The 24,374-nt window shown below is 39.5% G+C and overlaps 1 protein-coding gene across 1 annotated transcript in view; it reads left to right on the forward strand.

Annotated features, from left to right (window-relative positions):
* DSCAM (DS cell adhesion molecule) overlaps nucleotides 1-24,374 on the forward strand; it is a gene marked incomplete at its 5' end in the record, with an annotated part of 743,491 nt that overhangs the window by 100,024 nt on the left and 619,093 nt on the right. The gene's annotated exons all lie outside the window — the stretch shown is intronic.

The raw sequence follows: 24,374 nt of genomic DNA on the forward strand, positions 1-24,374 counted from the left end.
AATGTTGGCAGGAAGAAGGCTCACCTGCATCTCTTTCCTGAGGAGAGATTCCACCTGTGACAACGGGCCTGTTGAAAATCATGTCTGAAAACTGTAGACTAAAGTGAAAAAAAACAACCAAGACTAAACTGCCTGCCAGGTTTAGGAGATTTGCTCTGATGGAGAAAACTGTAACCTACAAATTTGAAGTGACACAGTGACTGTGGGAAATAAAAAATGCACTTTGTCCTCCTTATTTCAGACTGACTTGTGCCCCCACCCACCCACCCACGTTCTTACATAGAAGTTCTAACCCCCAGTATCTCAGAGTGTGGCTGGATTTGGAGACGGAGTCTTTAAAGAAATAATTAAGCTAAAATTATGTCATGAGACTGGGCCCTAATCCAATATAATTTGTGTCCTTATAAAAAGAAGAGATTAGGACTCAGGCACACACAGAAGGAAGACCCCATGAGGACACAGGGAGAAGGAGGCCACCTGCAAACACAGGAGAGGGACCTCCAGAAAAAGTCAACCCTGTCGATACCTGAGCATGTAGGTAATGACAAGGTGTTGAATATAGATCCCTGTGCTATATAGTAGGTCCTTGTTGATTATCTATTGATGTTTCATAAATAGTAGTGTGTATCTGTTAATTCCAAACTCCTAATTTATCTCCCCCAACCCTGCTATCCCCTTTGGTAGTTATAAGTTTTTTTCTATGTCTGTGAGTCTATTTCTGTTTTGTAAATAAGTTCATTTGTATCATTTTTTTAAGATTCCACATGTAAGTGGTATCATATGATATTTATCTTTCTCTGAATTACTTAACTTAATATGATAATCTCTAGGTCCATCCATGTCCATGCTGCTGCCAATGACATTATTTCATTCTTTTTATGGCTGAGTAATATTCCATTGCATATATGTACCACATCTTCTTTTTTTAACATCTTTATTGGAGTATAATTGCTTTACAATGGTGTGTTATAACAAAGTGAATCAGTTTTATATATATACATATGTTCCCATATCTCTTCACTCTTGGATCTCCCTCCCTCCCACCCTTCCTATCCCACCCCTCCAGGAGGTCACAAAGCACCGAGCTGATCTCCCTGTGCTATGCGGCTGCTTCCCACTAGCTAGCTATTTTACGTTTGGTAGTGTATATATGTCCATGCCTCTCTCTTGCTTTGTCACAGCTTACCCTTCCCCCTCCCCATATCCTCAAGTCCATTCTCTAGTAGGTCTGTGTCTTTATTCCCGTTTTACCCTTAGGTTCTTCATGACATTTTTTTTTTCTTAAATTCCATATATACGTGTTAGCATACGGTATTTGTCTCTCTTTCTGACTTCACTCTGTATGACAGACCCTAGGTCCATCCACCTCATTACAAATAGCTCAATTTCGTTTCTTTTTATGGCTGAGTAATATTCCATTGTATATATGTGCCACATCTTCTTTATCCATTCATCCAATGATGGGCACTTAGGTTGCTTCCATGCCTTGGCTATTGTAAATAGTACTGCTGTGAACATAAGGGTGCGTGTGTCTTTAACAATCAGTATCCTGATGAAGATACAGGACTGTGTTGACTGGCCACATGCCATTTGCCCACAGTGTTCTGAACACTCCTCTACTCTGACCCCACTTAATGATCATAATAAACCTGTGAAGTCAGTTCTACTATTATCTTCATCTTAAAGCTGTGGAAAGAGAGGCGCCCAGAAGGTCGTTACCTTGCCCATGGTCATGTGGTTGGAATGTGGTAGGGCCAAGATGCAAACCTAGGGAGGCTCGTCGAGTTCTGGAGTATTCTTAACCACCACTGTCCGAGCTCTTGTAGGAGGAATCAGGGTGTGCATGTATTTGGGTGGCTAAAGATATGAACAGATGGGTAAAGAGATTCCCAAGCTCTTCAAACACAGGGAGGGAGGGAGAAATAGGCTCATGCTGGTAAAGGACATCCATCAGTAACACTGGACCCATTGAAACAAATGAATTTTTAATCAGGTGGATATATTATCATCAACATTGTTTTCTTTATTATTGCTACTGTTTTAATACTAATAATAGTAGCTATCCTTCATTGAATATTATTGGCAAAAAATAGCACTAAATGTACATATTTATTTATATAAATGTAAGCTAGTTATTTTCAGTCCCATTTTAGTGATAAATAAACTGAGGCTTGGGTAAGTTTTTTCACCTAAGTCCCATTGCTGTTAGGCTAAACAGAGATCCAACAGAATAGCCCAGCAAATAGAATGGTCCCAGGAAACTTCAGCAAGAGGTTGGTGAGTCCAATAATGTGAGGGGAAGAAAGCACACAGTCGGGAAGAGGCTGCCCCAGGCTCTCTCCTCCTGGTAAGTCCTGACTTTCAGGCTCATCAGAAGAGGACCCACCATTGCTCTCTCGTCCCTGTGACTTCATGCCACCAGCCCTGTAATAAGTTGTTGACCCAAGACATGCAGGTTGCTGAGCTTTTAAAAGCAAACTTCTCCCATGGCTCGGTAAAGTGTTGATTTAACAAACATGGGATCCTATACTATACATCCATCATTTATGCCTTAAAGTGAAATCAAAACCTGCCTTTATAACTAACAGTTAGAATTCAAGAAATCCATTAGTAAAAACTCTGCTAGTGTAAACAAGACATTAGAGTAAGGGAAAATATCTTTTATAGTCCTAACTCTCAGAAGGCTAGAATATTCCTTATTACCTTTTTTTCCCTACATTTAAACTTGTTTTTCTAATTGAAACCACAGTGCAGTCACAATTGTGCTTTCTGCTTAATATTGTCTTAAATTTATAGTATTCCCTAATATAATTTTTAAATAGAATTTTTCATCTGTAAACTATATAGCTACTAAACTAATGCTCCACAATTAGATAGTTTCTTCTTATGGTTTATTTAGATAATTTGCAACTTTGTGGGGTTTTAAATAAGATTGAGAAGAAGAACTTTGTGTAGAAACATCTATGCTATTTAAGATCATAACCTCAGAATACATTGTAGATGAAAAAGCCCAGGCTTGGGAGTTTCACAGATCTGGTTTGAATCGTGGTTCTGCCCCTCTGCAGCCCTGTGGCCTTCATGACCTCCTTATTTTAGATAATGTCCAGGAGCCTCTGTTTCTCATTCTTAAAATGGGACTCTACTACCTACCCCATAAGATTGTTGTTACTGTCTTTTTGAGGATTAAAAGATACAATGGCATTCGAAGTTTCTCAGCATAATTGTAGTTGGGTACTTCACCAATAGTACATATATGTATATTAGTATTATAGTATTATAAAGTAGGTTCTTCAAAGCAGAACTACTGAGTGAAAGAGTATAACCTTTTTCAGCATCTTGGTACCTGTTAACCACGTTGCTTTCTAAAACGTGCATCCAGTTTCATTTCAAGTGAATGCAAATGCATTTTAAACACTGTGGCTTTTTGTGCATTTCTTTAGTTGCTATAAATTCTACATGTTCCTTAACTAGTTGCATTTCCTCTTTTGTGACTTGTCTGCTCATATGTCCTTTGAATTGAATTAAATTCAATAAACAATTACGTAGTATCTCATTTGTGTCAGTACCAGGCTAGGTGTTAGAAACCTGGGGACGGATGGGATACAGTCCTTGCCTCGCTGAAACTTTTCAGTCTAGTGGGAGAGAAAAACAAGCACAGGAATCGATATAACTCAGTGCTATACACACAATTGACAGGCATATGGACAAGGAAAGAGGAGAGATTAATTCCTTTGCCAATTTATCTCTGGATGCCTTAGCAGTTTTCAGAATTGACTTGTGCATAGTTGACCCATTTCAAACTGATGCGCATTTCTGTTTTGTGTCATACATGCAAATGAAGACAGGGACCCAACCACCGGATTCTCTTACTTGTCTTCTCTCTTCCAAAAGCACGTCACATTTTTCTTCTACATAAATATGTGAGACCATGCCTCACCCTTTGGAACCCTACAAAGTGGGGTGACAAAGCGAGAAGGAGGGTAGAGATTGCATGAATTAAGCAAGCAGAAACACCATTTCCATAGTCTACATTTTCATATGGCGTTCTAGAGGAAGTAAGATAGTAACTGAAAAGAGGGCCCTGGAAAATCAAGTGGGAGCCACCTGCATGGCAAAGGTGGGATGAAGGGCTTCATTGAATTTGTAGAGACACTTCTGCTGACACATTGTGTGCAGATTTCGCAAACAATTTTATTTACATTCGGAGAGGCAGAGCAGGCGCTGAAATAAGGTGAAAAGAAAGTGCTGTGATTTACATATTATGCAGACCTTGGAAGGAAGGAAGGAAAGAAAGACTTTTTGTTCTCATGGCTTGACTCTGGGCTCTGGCCATCGTTAAAGAGGCCTTTTGCAAGGTGGTTATTGATCATGAAAAAAGATATAATTTTTAAATTTAATTTAGTTTTTTATTGAGATAAAATGGACATAAACATTATATTAGTTTCAGAGGCACTACTTAATGATTTGATATATGCATATATATTGAAATGGCCACCACAATAAATCTAGTTAACATCCATCACCACACAGAGTTACACATTTTTTTAAATTAAAATATATGTTAAAGGCTCCTCTAGAGTAGCCCTACAGTCTGACCTCTTCAGAAGCTATTAAAACCAAGAGCCTCTAATTAGGGTTTCCTTGGATCTAAGGCCCTCGAGATTTCATCTTTAGGCCACTTTCAGAATTCCTTAGGGCGACATGGATCTCCAGATGACCCCAAGTCCGTGCACATCTAATTCAATACTCACCGAGCTTAATCTACTCATTGTTTATTAAGCGCTGACATTTGGAGAATTTAGTTAAGGCCTGTCATACATTTTACATTTGAGGGTAACTGATGGTGGGATTTTAAGGAAGCCAATGAGACATCTGGTTTTCTTTCCACACTTGGAACCAATTAGGAGAGAGGAAAGAAAGAGAAAAGCGGAGTGACGGAGATCAAAATATCATCTTTTTATGACAAAGTCTCAGTTTGAACCCCAGAACCAGGCCAAGCACCCTGCTTAGTTTACCACACAGATGACAGCAGACCCAAAGGACATGTTCCCTGCAGGCAGACAGATGCCAGCAGGAGAAAGGACAAAAAGGAGATGTGCTAGTTTCTTCTCCCAGACTCACCTCCCGTCTGAGGTAAAGGAGGGAAGGAGAGGAAGTCTGTGGGTCTTATACTCCAATACAGGGTTTCTCAGCTGTGGGACTACTGACATTTGGGGTTGGATAGTTCTTCATTACAGGGGCTTGTCCTGTGCATTGTAGGAGGCTTAGCAGCACCCCTGGTCTCTACTCACTAGATACCATACCACCGCCCCAACCCCCAGCTGGGACAATCAACAGTGTCTTTAAGCATTGTCAGATGTTCCCTGGGGAACAAAATTTCCCCCAGTGGAGAATCACTTCTTCGCTATAAGGACCCTCCAAATGAAAGAAAAGCCCCGGAGCGGGGAGTTACAGCTGCAAAGTACTCTCCAGGCAGCATCCTCCACAGTGTCCCTCCTAATCCCAGCAAGTGAGATCCTCTGCTCCATCCCAGTTCCCTGTTTACGCTGCCTCTCTCTCATTTTCTCCATCCTCCCTTCTTATAATTGTTGTGACCTGTGGATGGTTGTGAAGACAGCAGCTACCTGGCTTTGTGTTTCCTGAGCACCTACATGCACCTCTTTACCCCTGCCAGTGTCTGGCACAGCCTTTGGCATAGAAGGGCTTTGTGTGTGTATGGTGGTATTGGTATTAGATAATTCTTTTCAGATATTGGAAGAGAATGGGTGTGAACGTTTTCTCATATAAATATTTAGCTGTCAATGTATTTCCCCCCAATCATTTTATGCCTTCATCCGATCTGCCAAACTCACAGATCTTACCCAGCACAAGAAGTAGGGACTCTTTAAATAGCAGAAAGGATAGCAAGTGATTGTCTTAGCTGAGGTGCTGGCTCCAAGCCCAGTCCTAGCAGAAAGTATCATTAAACAGTGATAATAGTCGTATTGATTGCCTTCTTCAGTTTGATTCCTCTCAAAAAGTGTTTTTAATACATCATTCATATGCCTTTATCTTAGATTCAAGCTATGATCTTCCAGTTATATAAGTAGCTAATTAGGACTACTTAAAGGGTGATAAGTAACTTACTGTGCAAAGCATGTTCACTTGATACTGTATCAATAATTGTATAAGTTATTTCAGGAATTAGAGCTAATATGTAATTAATTACAAGAACCTTGTTCATATCACCCAGAAAAGGAGCTTCCAAGGGGATCAAGTTATAAAATCAGTGTTCTATTCCAAGGCAGAGAAATATGCATTGCTTTAGTTATTTCATGCTTCTTAGTAAAAAGGTGTAAGAGCCTAGACACGGTTCAACAACCCTCATGGCCGTTGGCTGCACCAGTACAACATTCCCCTAGGAAACATTCCAGCACTAGCCTCAATGTTGGGCAGTTCTGGTTGTCAGAACATTCTACCTTTTGTGGAGGCAAAAACCTGCCTTAACTTCTTTCTTGAGGGTCTGGGGGCCTGGAGTACATTTCATCTCCTTACTCATAGCTGTCATTGAAGGACCTTCAGAATTCCTTTACCTCAGTTGTTTCAAATTTTCTTTTCGTCATGCCTCCACCATCTTTGTTCCCTTCTGTTATGGGCTGAATTGTGTCCTCCCAAAATTCATATGTTGAAGCCCTAAAACCTCTAGTTTCTCAGCATGTGACTGTATTGGAGATGCAGCCTTTAAAGAGGTGGTTAAGTTAAAACGAGTCGTTAGTTTGAGGCTCTAACCTAATCTGACTGGTGTCCTTATAAGCAGAAGAAATTTGGACACAGAGAGAGACAGCGGGGATGTAGGTGCACAGAGGAAAGACCTCGTGAGCACACAGTGAGAAGGTGGCCATCCACAAGCCAAGGAGAGAGGCGTCTGAAGAAAACAACCCTGCCAACACCTTGATCTTGGACTTCTAGCCTCCAGAGCTGTCAGAAAGTAAAATTCTGTTGTTGAAGCCACCCAGTCTGTGGTATTCTGTTACAGCAGCCTGAGCAGACTGATACACCCTCTCCCCACTCCTGCCCCGAATCCCCCATGAGTGTAACTTGTCAAGGTCCTGCCTCAACTTCTGTCTGTATAACAATAGCACCTGCCCCGAGGGCTGACCGGTGTCACAGGAGATAATGGATGGCTTCAGGCATGGTACTGAATGCATGCCCCTCTTGTTAATGTGACTCCCATTCCTATCATTATATGATCTTTGTTTAAGTAACTAATGAATTGTTAAATAAGACAAGGTTAGGGCCAATCCAATGCCACTTCAGCACTTCTGTGAGGTTGACTTTGACCCTTTCCTAAACTCCCCTTCAGAGATTCATACTTGGGGCTTCATAATAGAATTTGCTTTGTACTATTTCCTCATGGTATCTGTGTTGGGCTTCAGTAATCATGTGTGGGTTTCATGAACTACGTTGTCAATATGATACTGTAGCCATCCCAAAGTATGCAAATGAAGGTAGCACTGATTTAGAAGCTGGTATTGAGTCTGGTCCTAGGCTCCAGTCACCTCTTCTCCTGCACCTTCTTGCTAGCATCTCACACCAGGTTATTCTGTCTACAGAGACAGTCACAATAGGGTCAAGAGAGTGCCATGCTGTGGTCCCGGGGTGTCCTTGATGGGCTGTGTGGTCATTATTTCCTCCTTCTGATCCATTTAAGGTTACAACTATTTTGTCTTTACAAATAAGATTGGATTTTTTTTTTTTATCAAACACCAGAAAATGCTACGACTGGCAATGTCTTCATGCTCCCTCTTGGGAATGAGTGATGCCGCCTTGGTTTAATTTAAAATGTTCCAGTAATAACTTTCAGACGTTACAACTCAATTTGATTTACAGAAGTCAGCATGAAGGGAATATTTTAAAAGTCTTACTCCTTTACGTTTAAAAGTGTTCTGCAGGATTAATTTGGCAACAGACAGCTACCCACTCCAACCCTAACCTTCTAGAAAGGATATGCCTCTAGGACATTTCTCCAAATGAAGTGTCAAATCCGAATCAAGCCACATTTCCAATGTGGGATAATGGACTCTATTTTATGACCTTCTTCTGAGCCCCAGGGGTGCTTGGGCCCATTACACAGCTGGCTGGTGTATATTAGGTTTATTACTAAAGGGACTCGAGTGGCAGTGGGGTTTCTGCTCTGTGAAGCCTGAGCCGCATTTCATAGGTTCTGGGGTTATTAATGGTGCATCTGGTTGCCTTGAGAATGTTCAAACTCCATTCTGTTATGAATACTTAAGAGCAAGGAGAATGTGATTCTTCTCTTTTTAGAGAAGTTTCTGTCACTCAGCGAATCCGTTCTACTGCGATAGGCAAACTGTCAAAATTAATGAATTCCAGCTGAGCTTCGGTCCCTTAAGGGGAAAACCTCATGCAGTTGTAAATTAGCATTAATGCGACAGTGTATTTTGAACATGCTACATTTTCAGCATGGATTCGGGCCTAGAGGATGTCTTTGGAAAGAACCGCTCTGGAAATCGTGTTTTTTGGTTTGGTTTTTTCAATCCTTAAGCATAGTTTTAATTTTTGGAAGAAGTACTCTATGGCAGATTATTAGGATTTTCTAGGAAAAAAAAAAAAGAAAAAGAAAGAAAAGAGTAAATAAGAACTGTAATCAAAGACAGTTCAGTGGCAGAGTTTTCTTTTTTTCGTGTTGTGTTCAGTTTTAGTCTAAGGATATCGTTCCTGAGCCTCTATCTAAAGGTAAAAATTACAAAGACGAAACATGACAGAGACTTTGAAATGAGCCCCAAGAAATACAGTGTATCTAGCTAAGCACATCTTACTATGAGCATCGTAGCCCATTATTCTGCAATGATGTCCGGATCAAAGGTGGCTAACTTGGGGACTTTGAATCTTCAGGAACTGAACTCAGAATTGTGGGTGCCTTTGCCCCGCCTCAGAGGGGAGAGTGCAGGACAAGTCTCTCATTCTCAGAGGGTCCTGAGCCCACAGCCCCTGTGTAAATGACTCCTGGATCAAACCCCATGTGTCTTCCTCACTACAGGGTTCAAAGTTCAATATGGTTTCTCATCCCTAATGGGAACATAGCAATAATAGCTACCTATAAGATTTGTTCTGAGGATTCGTGAAGTCTTGTATTAAACTACTTAGCATAGTCCCAGCACATAATACATATTCAGTAAATGTTAGCTATTCAGTTACACCCAAAACGAAAACAATAATAATAGATATAAACTAAATTTGAAGTTTAATAGTACATTTGGTGACACTCTCTGGCTAGAAATGAGGCTAGCAAGATGAACAAGGAGAGAGTACAATAATGTCGTACACAGATACACCCCAGCAAGTGAAGGGAGCACGCTCTCATCTTTGTACTGCCCAGAACACACAGCCTGAGATCCTGGATAACTAACCCCCTTCCACGCCCTGTGCCTCTGTCTTTTCCCCTCCTACGGTGTGTAACGACAGACCCTCTGGTGACTTAATGAGACAGTGGGGGGAGAAAATGCTTTGGAATAAAAGCACTTTGGATAAAGTGTTCCATAAATGTACAGGTGGAATCATGAATCATTTGTAGTCAAACATTCATTTTAAGATGTTATATTTCACTGAGATTTATTTACATGCACAACACACACACACACACACACACACACACACACACACACACATGTGCCACACCACGTGGCTTGCAGCATCTTAGTTCCCCAACCAGGGATTGAACCCATGCCATGGCAGGGAAAGTAGTGAGTCCCAACCACTGTACCACCAGGGAATTCCCTATCTACTTATATTTAATTGAGTTTAATAGAACAGTCATGTATTTAAGAAATGTGTACTGAGATTCTACTACATGCTAGAAACTGTATAAGGAATTGGAGATATATCAGGGAATAAAACCAATCCACTATCTACTCTTTAGGAACTAAAGTTTTAAAGGGAGGGAGAGACAGACAATAAAAAAGGATAATAATAAGTAAATGGTGCAGGTGACAAATGCTGTGGAGAGAAGGCGCAGATGAGGGCAGTTGGGAGTGCTCACTGTGGTGGAGACAACTTGAGTTAGGGCCTCATCCAAGGGGCAGTGGCTCAGCAAAGCCTTGAAAAGGCAAGGGAATGAGCCAAGCGTTTTTTGTGGGAAGAGCCATCCTGGGCAGAGGGAGAGGAATGTATAAAGATGCAGAGATCAGAGCCTGTGGGGATGCTCTTGACGACAAGAAGGCCATGTGGCTGGAGTGGAATGAGAAAGGGAAAGGAGCAGGGGGTCACATCTGAGGGGGAACAGTGAGCCTGTGTCACAGAGAAAGATGGTCTTTCATGTGAGAGAATGGGGGCCCTGGAAGGTTCTGAGCAAAGGAGAGAGAGGACCTGACATGTTCAGCTGGACCACTCTGGCTGATGGACAGAGCGTAAGGGTAGGGGGCAGTGGTGGAGGCAGAGAGATCCGTGGGGCAGCACCATGGCAATCCAGGGGAGAGAGAGCAGTGGCGGTGGGACCAGAGAGGTGGCAAATAGCTGACTCTGAGGCTATTTTGAGGGTGCAGCTGATGGACTTCCTGATGCAGTGAATACAAAACAGGAGAAAAAGAGGGGCATTGGGGAGGACCCTGAGCATTTGCTGTGAGCAACTACGAGTGGATGGTCATCAGGTCCTTTATTTAAAAACTAATATTTTATGGATAGAATATTTTTGTATGTACCTTGTGTGGCTCTAATTTATCTCTTTCTGAACCCTTAACAAATGTGAAAAAGAATCACATGGAAGAGGAGGAAGGTAAGCAAACTTCTTGAATGTGATATGTTAAGAATGTGGAGTTAGGGGGAGCTTCCCTGGTGGTGCAGTGGTTGAGAGTCCGCCTGCCGATGCAGGAGACATGGGTTCGTGCCCCGGTGCAGGAAGATCCCACATGCCGCGGAGCGGCTGGGCCCGTGAGCCATGGCCGCTGAGCCTGTGCGTCCGGAGCCTGTGCTCCGCAACGGGAGAGGCCACAACAGTGAGAGGCCCGCGTACCGCAAAAAAATAAAAATAAAAATGAAAGAATGTGGAGTTTGGGATTAGCAGATGTAAACTATTATATAGAGAATGGATAAACAAAAAGGTCCTACTGTATAACACAGGGAACTATATTCAATATCCTGTGATAAATCATAATGGAAAAGAATATGAAAAAGAATATATGTATGTGTATAACTGAATCACTTTGCTGCACAGCAGAGATTAACACAACATTGTAAATCAACCATACTTCAATTAAAAAAATTAAAAAAAAAAAAAGAATGCTGGATCCCAGAATATGGGTGTAACTGAGTAGACCAGGAGATTAAGGCAACAATTTAGCAGGGTCCCAGTCAACAGATTTTTCTTTTTTCTAAAGTCTTAAGTGTTTGAGACTTGCAATTAAGGCTCTGTAAGTGGGCTTTCTACCTCCTACATTCCACCAATGAGAGCTGTCGGGTGTCATTGTGCTCCGTGTTGGCTGACGTAGGGTGAGATCAGACATGTTGATTCATACATGTGGAAGGCATTGTTGAACATGAGGGTTGGTTAGGGCTGCGTCTTCATGTGATTGGAATGAAACACAGTCTCTAGAAAACACATTCACCTACCGATTTTGCTTTCTGCATCTTTTTCCTTTCTAAGCTTTCTTCTAGTATCAGATCGGCATTCTCAGGTTCTCTGTTTACATTGAAATATTTAACTTTTCAGGCTCAGATATCTATTTAACTTAATTGTTAAATTGGGCTATGAATGCCCTCCCTCCTTACCTTCTGCTCTTTTTTCCATATAATCATATTACCATTTGGGGTTAAATCAGTATTTGGGGTTTGCACTATTATAATTATGTAAATATTTATACATAACTCAGCTACAGCTGAGCCACATAGCATATTATAAACACTTCCCTTTCTATGATAGCTTTGTTTGTTCCCTAGGGTTAATAATTACTTACTATTTTGTTTACTTAGTTTTCACTGCATGTGTAATTCATTCCCCAAATTCTCCAACAGGAGAAAGTACTCCTTTTAATACATTCAGATACATCAGGGTCTTTGAATGTTTATTTATTTATTTTTTCGAAACATCTCTCTGGGCGCCTTCTTTCTGCATCAATCTGGACTAGTTTCCACTATACAGTTGTTGTCTTGGAATCCTTCAGAGTCACTCTGGAAAGTCCTTTTGTTTCTCATCACCTGTGTTTGAGCCTCTGTTTCCTGTATATCATATATTCCTCTTTCTTAGTTTGCTGCCTTTTTTTCATCTTCCAGAAGCTTTTGGAATAGGGTGCATGAGAGGTAAAGCTTTTGACTTTGCATTGTCTAAAAATGTCTTTGTTCACTCACTTAATACTCTGGGTGTAGAATTCTAGGTCAGTCTGACGTCTTTTGCTATAAATGGTCACACCGAGGTTGAAGAGCTGGCCCTTGGCCTCCATACTGTCGTAGATCACAACCTGACAGCAGCTTCCGACGGTGGAGCAACCCCAGGAGGACGGCACATTTTTGTCCCAAAGAAGTGTCCTTCCTACCTCAGGGGAGACCTGACTTGGGTTATATTTAAGTGTTCACTGCATTATCTATGTACTCGATGCTGCGTAAGCACATGGTATACAGGGATGATAATGTCCCCTTTGCTTCATCCAAGGTATTGGTGTTAGCACTGAACAAAGTCACATAGATAGGCAATATCTTGAAGAAGCGAGGGCAGAAAATGCAAGAATGGATTAAGTGGTGTGAAAGTGCAGAGGATGGTGAAGTCAGGTGGGTACTGTGCAGTGTTCCCCAGTGTTCTGTGGGAAGATAGAGGGTTGTATCATACCTGAAACCCAAACACCGTTTGTTCCCATCACTGCTTTGGAGATAGTAGGCATTGCTGGTAACACAAAATAAGTGAACATCTATGTTCCATCCCTGTTCACCCACCTTGCCCCCGAAACTCCATTACAATGACAGTAAAGGAATATAAACATCCTAAGGATAAAGAGGAAGAGAGGTAAAATAATGGCAGTCATAAGATGCCAGTGATGGTAGATGAGTGTTTTAACACACTGGAGAAAACTCAAGGAAGTCACCCAAGGGGAAGGCAGACAGTGACCAGGTCTCTGACTCAGGCTGGTGAATCAGAGGGGCTAGACTAGAGTCAATCCTCTAAGAGTCTTTCTAATTCAAAAGATTGTTGCCACTTACAACTCAGGGTATATTTGCCATTATGAGAATAACCATTCATTTTAGCACTGAAACACAAAGTAAAACTCACACACTACCTGAAAAAAAAAAAGTACCTTAAAAATTAGACTTAATGTAAGTCCTTAGACCAGAGCAAAATGGAAAATTGAGTGCCCCTGAGCATGGTGGAGTTCTAGCAAAAGAAAATGATGCTGAACACTGCCATAGTCAATGAGATTAAGAAGAATGCGTGTTTTATTTTTTTTGCCGTACGCGGGCCTCTCATGGTTGTGGCCTCTCCCGTCGTGGAGCACAGGCTCCGGATGCGCAGGCTCAGTGGCCATGGCTCACGGGCCCAGCCGCTCCGCGGCATGTGGGATCCTCCCGGACCAGGGCATAAACCCGTGTCTCCTGCATCGGCAGGCGGACTCTTGACCACTGTGCCACCAGGGAAGCCCAGAATGTGTGTCTTTTTATCATTCCACTTCAGTGCTCTCACTCAACACCAGAGTTTAAGATGTCTTGCAGGACTTGGACTTTACATTTTTCTATTGAGGTACCATTGTGGTCTCTGCTTTTAATTCATTTTGTTCTTTTTAAAATTGTTTTTCTTTTTAATTTTCTTTTAAATTATTTCTTTTTTTAATTTTTATTTCATATTGGAGTATAGTTAACAATATTGTGTTAGTTTCAGGTGTAGAGCAAAGTGACTCACTTATACATATACATGTAGCTGTTCTTTTTCAAATTCTTTTCCCATTTAGGTTGTCACAGAATATTGAGCAGAGTTCCCTGTGCTATACAGTAGGTCCTTGATGGTTATCTCTGTTAAATATAGTAGTGTGTATATGTCAATCCCAAATTCCCAGTTTATTTTGTTCTTTAATCATAGGATAGGTGACTCATTAGGCTTCAGTGAATTTCAATCTTTCCCTCCCATTAATAGTCTGATTTTATTGTTGCTTTGTTATTGTGTTTCTAGTTCATATTGCTGTGGTTTTGGACATTCTCTTTTTGTAATTTTTCCCCTCTCTCCAAGCCTTTTAATTTGCAGGAAGCAATTCTGTTGACATTATTATGATGTCAGCTCCATTTCCCACTCTCTTTTTCTGATGATTTTCTTAATTCATAATTCCTTGTGTGAATCTGCACTTATTCCTCATTCTTCATTAGTTTGTTCTATTTTTGTTCCCACATTTCTATGCTCCCCGATCCTAAGGAGTTATTTACATCACTTTGGTTTATTCATGTACTTTGCTGCTTGTGATCATAAATCCCAGAGAGTCTTCTGCTTCTTTCAAATCACTAGCCACTTTCGTGCCTTTTGAAATCTTTGAGCTTAAAATGTAAGTGCTGGAACATAGCAAACTACATACATATTATTCATTACAGAGGCTGCATTCTTCTCTGAAACTGTACACGTAACCACCAGCAATGTTACTGAGGGTGACTTTCATTCATCTGAAGGGACAGCGAGACTTCATCTCTAAAATGAATTCCCTAGACACACATGGAAATAATTCTCTAGAAGGATATTGGAAACAATACTTAGACATTTTATGGGTAAAATATTAACATTTTCCTTATTTTTTTTTCCTCCAGAGATTTGTAAAACACATAGCAAAATTGAGCTTTTTTTCTTCCTTGTTGAAAAATCAGCACACATATTGGATAAAAAGAACATTCTTACACAGAATAGCTAAAATCTCATAAATGTGTTCTTCTTATAATATCCGAGAAATTCTTCTTTCAGCCACTAATTCTTGTTGTCCCTTAACATCTTTTTAATGGAATTTAAATTAAAATAGATGATGCATACGAAATACAGATTATTTTTCCTTAAAAGGAATCTTTTAGCTATATGTGGTATGAAAACCATAATTTTTTTAAAGATTTATTTATTCATTCAATAAAAATGTGAAGGCTTCTGTTGTGTACTAGTCTGTTCACTAAATACAAAAGAATAAGGTTGCATCCTCTATATGCCATGCCACTCTTGTAGATTTCAACAGTGTTGGAGACACACACTAAACAACTAAGCTGAGACTATGAATGAATGAAGCAAGAAGCTGACAGGTAGGGCAGGGGGTCCAGTCTGGGACGTAGAAGATCAGGGATAAATCCCTAAGGAAATGGTGTTTAAGCTGAGGGTCAAAGCATGAGTCTTAATGAATTGGGTGAAGGATGGTGAAGTATTCCAGCAAGGCATTCAGTATCTGTGCTGGCTCTGAGGTGGGAGTGGGTTTCCCAAGGCACTGAGGAGGCTGGCCTGGCTGAACCCTAGCAAACCATCAGTATGAGGTAAGATTGAATTTTTTCTATGCACAATTTTTTAACATCAAAATATACAAGAAGGCAGATAAAATCTCAAGAACATTGATATATCAACCCAATGGCAATCAGCACTAAAAAAGAAAGAAACCCAGTTCTCAATTTTCCTTCTGGATTTGATATTCCTCCCTCCAATTCTAGCAGAGTTGCTTTATGTACTTTGAAGTTTTTATTAGATACATAAACATTTAGGATGTAATGTATTCTTGAGTTGATCACTTTATCATTAGAAAAAAACATCTTAGTAACATTCCTTATCCTGAAATCTACTTTGATATTAGTGTAGCCACTCCAGCTTTCTTTTGAGTAGTGTTAGCATGGTATATTTTTCTATCCCTTTAATTTTAATCTACTTTTTTTTGTATTTAAAATGAGTTTCTCCTGGATTACATATTATTAAATCTTGATTTTTCATCAATCTGACATTTTCTGCCTTTCAATTGGAGTGTTTAGGCCATTTATATTTAATGTGAACACCAATTTGGTTAGGTTTAAATCTACCATCTTGATAATGCTTCCTATTTATTTCATCCACTCTGTTTTTTTTTTTCTTTTGTATTAATGGAATTTTTTTAATGATCAATTTTATCTACATGAATGGTTTAATATCTAAGTTTTGCTTTGTTTTTTAAGTGTTTGCTTTAGGATTTACAATATAAATCTTTAAACTAACATGGCCTGCTTTCAAATAATATTACAACACGATGTACAGTAGAAGAAACTTAAGACAGTAGATTGTCATTCTCCTCCTCCCACCTGCCTTCATGCTGATATTGTCATTCATTTTATCTCTCTATATATGTTACACTCCAAAATACATTATTATCAATTTTGCTTTAAACACTAAACTGTCTTTTGATTATTCTTTTAAAATGAAGAAATGTGTTTTGTATATTTACCCATATATTTATCATTTTTGTTAGTCTTCATTATTTTTGAGAAGTCAAAAATGTCTATCTGGTAACATTTTCCTTTTGCCTGAAGGACTTCCATTAACATTCCTTGTACTGCTGATCCATTGTCAATGAATTCCCTAAGTATTTGGATGTCTGAAAAGTCATTTTTATTGCCTTCATTTATAATTTTTTTTTTTTTTGGCTGGGCATAGAATTTTAGATTGGACTTTTTTTTCTTTCTAAATAATACTTTAAATTTTCTTTCTCTTCACTGTCTTTTGGCTTGCATTGTTTCTGTCACTGTCTTTTGGCTTGCATTTGGCTTGCGTTGTTTTGGCTTGCATTGTTTCTGATAAGTCTGGCATCATTCTTACCTTTGTTTCTCCACATGCTATGTGTATGTTTTTAAATGGCTGCATTTAATATTTTTCTCTTTTTTACTAGCTTTCAGCAATTGAATTATGATGTGTCATGGTGTGATTTTCTTTGTGTTTCTTCTGTTTGGTGTTCATTGAATTTATGGGGTATTTAGGGTTCTGGCATTCCTTAAATTTTGAAAATGTTAGATATTAATTCTTAAAAAAAAATTCTGTCTGACCTCCTCCCTTGTGGAATTCCAATTATACCTATATTAGGCCACACGATATTGTCTCACATCTCACTGATTTTATGTTTACTGTCTTTAAGCCTGTTTTCTTTGTCTTTCAATTTGTGTAGTTTCTATTGCTCTGCCTTCTGGTTTATTGATATTTTCTTCTGCAAGGTATAATCTGCTGTTAATTCCATTTGCCTGTGTTTCATTTCATATAGTGTATTTTTCATCTCAGGAAGTTTCATTTTTGGCTATTTTTATAGTCTCCATTTCTCTCATCAGTATTCCCTTGCTTTCCCTTACCATCTTGATGATATTGGGAGAATATTTATAATAGCTATTTTAATGTCCATGCCTGCTAATTCTGTCACCTGTCATTTCCGTGTCTGCTTCTATTGAATACATTTACTTCTGATAATAGGTCATATTTTCCTGCTTGTCTCCAATTGTTTTATTGGATGTCAGATATTGTAAACTTTACATGATTGATTATTGGATTTTGTTTCTTTTCATTAACGAGCATTGAAATTTGTTGGTTGTGCAGTTAAGTTACTTGAACTCAATTGAATGCCTTCTGGAATCCATACTGGGATCCCTTTTAAACTTTGTTATGATTAATTTGGCCCCCACGGTAGTGGTCATACACTTCTGAGTACTCTATCTGGTACCCCATATATTAGTTCTTTCCTCTCTGGTTGGAACATGAACTAGTGCCTCCCCTGTGTGAGCTTCAGGAATTTTCCAGCTGCTCCTTTCTGGTGTTTCTTTGCAGCATCAGTAGTTTCCTCACACACCTGTAAATATCTGTCCACAGCTAAAGACTCACCAAAAGGAAACTTCTTCAGATTGTTGGAGTTCCCTCTCCACGCAACTTCCATCTCTTTGCTTTGTAAATCCAGTGTGTGGCCTCCCCAGGCTTCAACTCAGAAATTCCACCAAGTTCTATTTAGGTTTCTCCTTTTGGGATGATTTGTGAATTTTCTCGAGGCATTAAGCTGGATGCTAGCGGGCCCCATCTCATTTGTTTCCTTCTTTTACAGCTTACTGTTTTGTATTGCATGAATGTTTACATAGAAGAGGGTAAATCCACTTCCTGTTTTGTTTCATTTTGTTTTATCATGGACAAAGACAGAATTTCATAGTTTTAAGTTCTGGGTCATTATGAAGTTTTATCCAATTCTTATTTGGACAGTTCTGTTGTTGCTTTAGTGCTGGGGAATAGATAGAATGACTGAAATATATTAGAGTTAAATGCATAATTGCTGTAACATATGAGCATATTTTTATAACCTAACTTGGAATTATTTCATAGACGTTTGGAATGCTTTCCAAGTCATTATGAGACCATCCATTTATCTGCTTTCAGATTGTCTGATCAAGATGACACTAAATTTCAAAGCATTTATTCAAATGTGAAAACATTTTGGAGTCTCAGAATCAGCTAAGTGTTATGCTTTCTAGATAATATTTACCTGAGGCTTAGGTATATTCCTTTTCATTTGGGAAGAGCTTTATAGAAGCAGTTCATTTTACTAAGCATATACACTTACAGATTCCTATGAAATCAATAAAATTATTTTGATCCTAAATAGTATTTTCATTCAAAATAGATATACTCAATTTGCATGTTTTCTGATCTCTGTGAAGCAATTGACACAGTTGAAAACGGCTGGTTGACATTTCACAATGCTGTCCTTTTGTTTCTAAGGCATCATTTTCTCTAACATTTTGGCTACTTATCTCATAACATCTTCTTTATCTTCATGATGTTTCTCTCTTTTCCCATTTCTTTAAAATATTTAATTTTTTTTAATATTTAATGTTTTAAGTCAAGTATAGAATACATACAGAGGAGTGTGCTTTTCACAGAGTACAGCTAAATGAAATTTTCATCAGCTGAACACATCAGTGTACCCAGCACCCAGGTCAAGAAAATGAACACAGACAGCAGCCTGGATGCCACCTCATGCCATTTCTATTCTCTGTGTCCACCCCATGAATAACTATTATCCTGACTCTTAACATCATAGATTAGTTTTTCCTATTTTATGCTTGGTATCAATGGAATAATAATGTATGCACTCTTGTTGTGTCTGTTTACTTTCCTTCAACTTTATGGTTGTGGTTTCATAATAGTTTTGTAATTGTAGATTGTTCATTCTTATTTTTATATAATGATTTGAGGTGCAAATATATAACAATATATTTATCCATTTTTTACTACTGATGGATATTGTGAGTGGTTTCCAGTTTGGGACTCACAAATAGTAATGCTGTGAATATTCCAGTATGTAATATTTATGAGCATACGCATGCATTTCTGTTGGATAAATACCTATGAATCGAATTGTTGAGTCATAGGGTAGGCATAGGTTTAGCTGTAGTCATTACTGAGGAACAGTTTTCCATAATGACCTTATCAATTTACATTCCCGCTTGCAGTGTATGTGCTTCATGTTGCTTCACATCCTTGGGACACTCAATATAGTCTGTCTTTTCCATTTTAGTCATTGTTGTGTAGTGGTAACTCCTTGTGCTTTTAATTTGCATTTCCCTGATGACTAGTGACTTTGAGGTGTTTTTTTTTTCATGTGCTTGTTGGCCATTTATATATTGGCCTTTGTGAAGTGACCATCTAAGCCTTTTGCCCATTTGTAATTAGATTATGGTTTTCTTATTGACCTGGAGGAGTTCATTATGTATTTCGGGTGCAAGTCCATGGTCATATATCCTTTGCTCACCTTTTATGTATTAACTATCCCTGAGGATCCATCTCCATTTTTTTTTTTGGTCTCTTCTTGTTCTTCACACTCTCCTTGATAAATCTCACCCAATGATGGGCTTCAGCTTCCCTGACTGTGGAATCTCTGTCTGAGATCTTGCACTCCGATTCCCAGCTGGCTAGTGGGTGGCCCCGAGGCAGTGCCCCCTTAACTTCAGTAGAACTGGCACTGTCATTTCCTTCCCACAGCTGGCTCTGCCTTGTATGTTCTCCATCTGCGTTCATAGTGTAACTATGCAACCAGGCATGCAAGCTATTAAATTTGGATCACATTGACTTGTTCCTTATCCTCCCTCACTCTCGTTACTTCTGTGCCCTGCCCACACTTTCTGGCAGGACCATATCAGACACACCTGTAGAGTTAGGCTCTCTCCTCCCTTCACAGCACCAAAGCCCCGGAGGGCCTGGGCCACCCACAGCAGCCCAGCCAAACTTCCTGCCGCCAGTTTTCATCCCCACCCCCATCCAGCGTTCACTTTCCAAAACGACAATCTGGAAAATTGCTTGTTCTGTGTCAAAACTTTCATTGGCTCCCGACTTTTTAAACAGTTTTATTGAGATATAATTTACATACAGTAACATTCATCTGTTTGTACAGTTCAGTGGGTTTTTTTTTTTTTGGTAAATTCAAAGATATGCACAAGCTTCATCACAGCTAATTTTAGACCACTGTAATAACTTCAGAAAGACACACTGCGTCCTTTAGCTGTCACCCTTCTCCCCAGCCCCTCACCTCTACCCATAAGTAAACCATTCATCTACTTTCTATCTCTGTAGAGTTCCCTGTTCTGGACATTTCATGTGCATGTAATCACACAGTACGTGCTCTTTTGTGACTCACTCTTTTCACTGAGCATAATGTTATCAAGAGTTGTCCATGTCTGTAACACATATTAGTATTTCATTTATCTCTATTGCTGAGTAAAATTCCATTGCATGGATATACCAGCTTTTGTTTATCCATTCTTCAGTTGATGGGCACTGGAGTTGTTTCCACATTTGTCTAGTATAAATAACGCTGCTTTGAACATCTGTGTACAAATTTTTGCATGGACATATGCATTCGCTTCGCCTGTGTGTATGCCTAGGAATGGGGCTCCCTCTTGTCCTACCGTCTTCAGAATTAAGCACATGCCTCTTAGCTTGAGATCTGACACCCCTTATGATCCAGACTTCTGAAATAGAAGCTCCCAGGATCACCCTCCAAGCCTCGGTCCTTAGCGTGTCCCAAGGCCTTAGCAAGCGCCACATACTTACTAGGTGCTGAATATGTATGTACAGAATAAATGAATATAAAGAACCTCAAGCTTCCTCTCCCAAATCTGTGTCACTGTTGGTTCTGCCCTCAAGTTCCTGGTATCCAGTGTCCTCTCACTTCTCTCCTGCCTGTGACAACTCAGTGTCCTACTATGTTAATGCCTCTGCCTAGAATCCGTTTTTCCCTCTCCTTTGGGGATCTACCCTTATCTTCCCCAGGTTGGGTTAGTTTCTCTATCATTTATGCGTCTGTAGCACTTTGTTGATAACTCTGTCACAGCACTCCGCAAAATATATAATTATCGCTGATCTCGTTACATGACCATGGTACCCTCTAGACCAAAAATTCCTTAAAAGCAGTAGCGTGACTCCTGAAAATATGTGTAACTGTGACCTTGCACAAGGCCTGGTATATAACAGGTGCTCAGTAAATACTGTCACATGAATAACTGATTGTATCATTGCTTCCTGCAAAGTTTCTCCCATGTTTCTTCTTTTCACTTTGCCGTGTGTGGATTTTAAAGAAAGCAATATTGACTTATTTTTCTTTTTAGTGTAACATTCTCCTTTATGTTTGTCATGGGAGTCTTGGTTATACCATCTGTTATAACGATAAAAAAAATATGGAGAAATCTGCAAACGAAGAAACAATTCTCCAAAGCCCCTTCCTTTTATGCCCTTAGCATTCGTACGCCAGGATTTTATACCTTGAATCTCACAACAAGATTCTGCCAAGCATTTTGTTTAGCTCTCAGTTAATAAACTGCAGTTATATTCAAGGAACTTTCACACACACACACACACACACACACACACACACACACTTAAAATTCACATTAAGATCGCCCATGCCCTTACTGGAGGGAGCAAATGTTACTGTATTTAAAGTGCATTCAGCACTCCATAAAAAGAAGTACTATTATTTAAGCAGATGGATGGTCCCTTAGATGGAAGAAATAAAGGCTGTTGGAATATAGTTTGGGTTTTCTTTTGCCTGTGACCATATGATGTGAATCTTAGAAAGTGAGTTTATGTTATGTTATTAAACCCAGTGGTGCGAAATAGAAAGACTAATGTGAAATATCTAAAAATTGTAAGGAGAAATGACAGTAATCCCCCATAGGTCACTTATTTCTTTAACTACTAGGATTAAACATTTGTTTTGCATTTTTCTCACAGTCATTTAAGTAATTTCATAGGCTGGCTCTTAGAATGTGGTTGACAATAGAAAACTATATATTTAATTAAGAAATATTTCTTACATACATTCACATTTTCGAAGACTGCTATTCTTAACAAGGCCACTTTTAGGACACAAGAGAATAAATTCAAATACAACTAAATTTTACTTAGTTTGAATCGCCTACAATTCAGTTGACAGAAGAGTAACGGGGGGGGGAGGGAAAAAAAGAATTGAGGTGGAATTAGCCTCAGGAGTGACAGTTACCTCGTTCCTAGCAATATGTTTGGGGTGATGTCAGTTTCCTAAAAAGCTCAAAACCACAGTGCTACTATCAGCATTTTTATTTGAGCTGAAAGCTACAATGTTTAACTATTAACTATGCTTCTGGTCTGAACCAATTTCTCAGTTAGCAATGCTTTCCATATTCTGATTTATGGAGCATTGCTAAAGGCTTTAGTTATGGTTGGGGAAGAAAACCATCAAACAGTTACTACTTGATGAATACCCCTGCCTGTCTTCTCTTAGAGTAAATCTGTCACTTTTACGAAGTGTAGTTTTCTCTGCCATTTTTTGACTAATGGAGTTCACTCTGCTGCCAGCTCAGAGATAGGCAGCATGGGCCGTGGGCAAACTCGTGGTCACCGCTAGTTACAGAGACCAAGAGAAAGCAGGTGGATCTCCAAGTAAGCTATCTGGAGTAGGGCAAATCTCATGAACACAGCTTCCCCACGATCTGGCTTTGTACAATAAAGGCAGCCATGCAATGAAATAAAATCTTCATCAGGGAGGCTGAATCCTGGCTCTGCAACCTCCTACCCTGAATCCTTGCTCCAGTGACAGCCCCTCTGAGTCTCCATCTCATCCTCTGTGAAGCAGAGCCTGGGCTCACCTGGCAGGACTGCTGTGCATAGGAGTAAATGAAATAACACTTCAAGTCTCATAACATTGCCTGACATGGCTTGGGCACTCAGTGATCGTTACTCTCATCTCTGCCCGGTGAGATTAATTCCAAATGTCTAGGGCTTCTTTACTCTCTTGTGACTATGTGACCTGGTATGCATTTGTTCTCAGAAAGCCATGTATAAACACCAGTGTCTAAAAGGTAGGTCTTCACGGCACTTATACGCCTTTTGTTTAATATTTGGATTCCAGAAACTGAGTTTCTTTGCTTCATGTAAAGGACACTCTACAACTGTAAATGAGGGCAATGTAAGCAGTCAATAAATGCATGAAAACATTTGTAGACACTTTATTGGTGGTAATTAAACTAGAAACAAGTAGCCCAGGTCAGGGAACTAGTTAAGAAAATCACATTATATAAATTGTGCAGGTGCCTGTAACTTATCGTCTGCCCTCTGTATCCGTAGTTCCTCTGCATCTGAAGATCCAACCAACCGCAGGTGGTGTAATACGGTAGTATTTCCTATTGACAACAGTCTGTGTATAAGTGGACCCACGCAGTTCAAACCAGTGTTGCTCAAGGTCAGCTGTACTTAATGAAGTCCGTGAAACATGGCATTATGTGTACGAAACAATGTTATGAGCATGAAACAGAGTCTGTAAAAACTGCATGTTTCATGTGTGCACATTATGACGTAGTATAATTATATAGGCATGTAGGTGGTTGGGCCAGAAGAGAAGAATCGGAACAGAATCTGCCATAGGCTGGTGGAATTGAATGATACTTTGTTGAAGGTCTCTTTATCATTGCAACATATTTTCAATAATAAAATGCATTGGTGATTGGACTTGATTTTCGGAAAACCAACTGTCCTTTTAAAAATGCTTTACATATGATCTTCAATTTTAATTTTTAAAATTTGTGGCTAATTTCGTTCAACGTTAGCTCTCAATGTACCTTTCAACCAGAGCAATTTGATCCTAGCAACCGGATCTAGTTATTCAGTCATGTAGCTTCTTCTTCCTAAGCCGCCACGGGATGTTCTGCTCTGTGCCCCAGATAATAGTGTGAGCAAATGACAATGTTGTTCTCATGGGCCTTACCTTCTAGAAGGGGAGACAGACAATAAGTGAATACAAAACCCAATATAAATTCCAATAGTGGTCAGTACCATGGAGACAGAACAGGGCATGGGACATAGAGCTGAAGAGTAATCTATTTAAAGTTTAAGACCCAGGATAATGTAACTCGTGTACAAACTATGAAGATGG

Source organism: Delphinus delphis, chromosome 4, assembly GCF_949987515.2.
Source record: "Delphinus delphis chromosome 4, mDelDel1.2, whole genome shotgun sequence".
NCBI lineage: Eukaryota > Metazoa > Chordata > Mammalia > Artiodactyla > Delphinidae > Delphinus > Delphinus delphis.